Source organism: Columba livia, chromosome 2, assembly GCF_036013475.1.
Source record: "Columba livia isolate bColLiv1 breed racing homer chromosome 2, bColLiv1.pat.W.v2, whole genome shotgun sequence".
Taxonomy (NCBI): Eukaryota; Metazoa; Chordata; class Aves; order Columbiformes; family Columbidae; genus Columba; species Columba livia.
The window spans coordinates 67109129-67112228 of record NC_088603.1 but is presented as its reverse complement, the minus strand read 5'-3'; the positions used below and the strand labels follow the sequence as shown (position 1 = coordinate 67112228).

At 59.5% G+C, this 3100-nt stretch overlaps 1 long non-coding RNA gene across 2 annotated transcripts; it reads right to left on the bottom strand.

Moving 5' to 3' along the window:
* Window positions 1–445: 445 nt before the first annotated feature.
* On the bottom strand, window positions 446–2251 carry LOC135578815 (uncharacterized). 2 transcript variants are annotated; one of them, XR_010470937.1, is made up of 4 exons: window positions 1768–2251; window positions 1550–1657; window positions 1313–1422; window positions 446–1112 (listed from the first exon to the last, which is right to left on the bottom strand). It is a non-coding gene; the product is annotated as an uncharacterized LOC135578815 (long non-coding RNA). The 2 variants fall into 2 exon arrangements; XR_010470936.1 differs by having other exon boundaries at window positions 1550–2243.
* Between the last annotated feature and the right edge of the window lie 849 nt (window positions 2252–3100).

The window sequence follows — 3100 nt, the reverse complement described above, 5'->3', positions numbered from 1 at the left end:
CCCTTCCCCGCCCCTCCCGTCCACCCCCCGGTCCCGCATCTACCATCCCTCCCCCTCCTTCCCCCCCGCCGTCCCGCCTCCTTCCCCCCCCCGCCGTCCCGCCTCCTTCCCCCCCCCGCCGTCCCGCCTCCTTCCCCCCCTCGCCGTCCCGCCTCCTTCCCCCCCTCGCCGTCCCGCCTCCTTCCCCCCCTCGCCGTCCCGCCTCCTTCCCCCCCTCGCCGTCCCGCCTCCTTCCCCCCCCGCCGTCCGGCCTCCTTCCCCCCCCCGCCGTCCCGCCTCCCCTCCCCGTCTCCCCCCGTCTCCCCCCTGTCCCGCCTCCTTCCCCTCCCCCGCATCCCGCCTCCTTCCCCCCCCCGCCGTCCCGCTTCCCCAACGTCCAACCGACTCTCCCTGACTCCCCCCTTCCCGACTCCAAAACACTTTCAAGGACACAAAACACAAGGGATACAAGTGTTTATGTTCAGTTTATTTTAGCGTCTTGAAGGCTGGTTAGTTCCTTGCACTTCTTTACGGTTGGTTTCTGTGAGTAGGTCTATGCTGCTTTGGATAGGCTGTTCTAGCTACGTTTAGGGCCACCTCGTGGAGCAGCAGGCGCCCAGCCCAAATGGCCCAAAGAAGCCGTGGCAAGGGGCCGTGCTCAGCGCTGCAGAGGAAGGCAAAAAACCCCCGGAGACGCTTGCTGTCCCACCTCGGGGGGAAAAAAAGCCTTCCTCCCCCCAGCTGCGGGGCACGAGAGGCCATCTTCCTGGTGCTTGAGCAGCAGGCAGGAACCGAGCCAAAAGGGCCCAGAGGAGCTCTGCAAAGTGGTCGTGCTCAGCGCTGCAGAGGAAGGCAAAAAACCCCCGGGGACCAGTGCCAATCTGCCCCGGGGGAAAAAATTCCTTCCTGACCCCAGTGCTGGCGATCGGCTGTTCCCTGAGCATGTGAGCCAGACCTGGCTCCTCGTCCCATGCACAGGCTGCTCACGCCCCCCAGGACCTGCCCAAGCCCTAGCCTATCCTACCCTGTCCTACCTTGAGCCGGAGCCATCTCCCGGACTGCCGAGAGTGCCCAAATGCCTCTGACCTTCAAACACTCCTTCCGGTAGTCCTGTCAAGAATTCCTGACCGAGCCTGGGAAAAAAACCAAAATGCCAGAGATGAGAATTACTGAATGCAACAAGAAGACACAACAGAGATGACGGAGGAAAACAGCAAGAGGGGAGGGAGAGGAGGAGCAGAGAACACCTAAGTAAAGGAGACCCTTGCATCTCACCCAATCAGAGGAGTAAGAGAAGGGTTCCAAAAGACCAGGCTCTGAATAACAAGCATACCTCGTCAGGTTTCGTCTCCAAGTCTCCACACTTCTCCTTTTATAAGGCAAGGTGCAGATCCCACGGTGTCCTTCTGTCCCCGACGGTCTCTGGCGGTCTCCAGTGGGCTTCTGTGCACAGACACATACATCTAGCTCTTATTTTCTATATCTACATATTTCTATTAACTCTCTAGTCTGCCTACAGGGAGAAGGAGAGCGAAAGGAAAAGTCTGAATGATTTGTGCAATGTGAAAACCTTTTGCCTTGAAGGCAAGCTCCAGCGCTGTCCTCGGGTGTCCTGGCGTCTGTGGCGCTGTCCCCCGCTGTGTGGTGGCTCCTGAGGACTCCTCCCGGTGCTCTGGGGCTGCCGAGCAGAAGATGGCAGCGACCCTCCTCGCCTCTTCCCCAGGCCCCAGGGCAGAGGAGATGCCCCGGCATGAGGGCCGGGGGTGCGGGCTGGGAAGCCGGGCTCACCTGTGGCTCCAGAGCGGCTGCTGGTCCGGCCCATCCCCCGGAGGTGGCTAGTGGCGGCTGCGGGGGCGGCGCCGCTTGCGGCCAGGCGCCTGTTTGGGGGCTCTGGGAGAGCCCCCGGCCGTCCTGCGGCGCTTAGGGCACTGCGGCGCCGGAGGCGGTCCGGCCATGCTGGTGCTGGGCCCCAGCAGCCCTGCCTGAGGCGGATCCACCTCCATCGCCTCCTCCTCCTGCCGAGGCGGATCCACCTCCATGGGCTCCGCCTCTTCCCGGGGTGGGTCAATCTCCATGGGCTCCTCCTGCCTGTGGGCGGTGCTGCTGCTCCCGCCAGGCAGCCGCCGTTTGGGCGGCGGAGCCATCCCAGGGGGTCCCTGAGCCTCCTCTCTCTTCTTCGCGTCGATCCGGCGCTGTCGTCTGCGGCCTCTTCTCTCGGAGCGATGGCGCAGCTGGCACAGCTCTGCTCCAACTGCCATCACAGAGGCTCGTGGCGTCCCCAACGGCCGCTGCGGTGGCCGGCATGGCGGCCCCCGGGGCCACGAGGCCCCGTTGCGGGGCCATTTTGCTCTGCAGCCCTGTCAGTGCTTAGATTTGGTTTGCCTCTGCTGGAACCGACTCATCGGCCTTTTGTCTTCAGCAAAGAGCAAGAGCTGCAGATCTTTGGACAAGGTGTCTTAGCAGCACGACCAACCCGGTCGCTGTATTGCAGAATTGTACTATGCTAAGGGATTCTGATCTTTCTTTAGTGCTGTAGTGTGAAGAATGCAAAACGTGTTTGAAGAGACAGGGCTTTTGTGGCTCCAAGCCACTTCTATGGATGTTCAAGCGTTTCCAGAAATCCTTCTTGCAACAGCCCTCTTGTGAGTCACAGACTTGTGAGTATTATTTCTGCTTGTTGTTGCTGTTTAATCTTTTGTTTGCCGAGGGAAAACTTGCTGTAAGATCTGTGAGCAAAACGTGTTTTTGGAATATTTGCCGGCTGAGTGGTGTCTCCCTCGGGCTTCATCTCTAGGGGTGATCGGTTCAGGGCAGCCGTGCCACAGAGTAGCAGTTGCACGACTGATACTTGTAACGGGGTTCCTCATGGGTCGCCTTTATTTTGCGTGGGTTGCGTGTTGAACTGCTGGGTAGTTAGTTTGGTTTGACATTTCCTGAAGGTCTAGGCAAAGATTTAAAAAAAGGAGCGGACTTAAAGAGAAGTATGTATTATTTTGTCATGCCATGTTGCTATTTGAAACCTGTGTTGATTATTGGTGATATTCAAGAAATTGCCGAGACTTAGAGGGCAAATCTTGATGTGCTGAGCGGAAGAGTGCAAGGGGTCTGTTTGGTTGCCAGG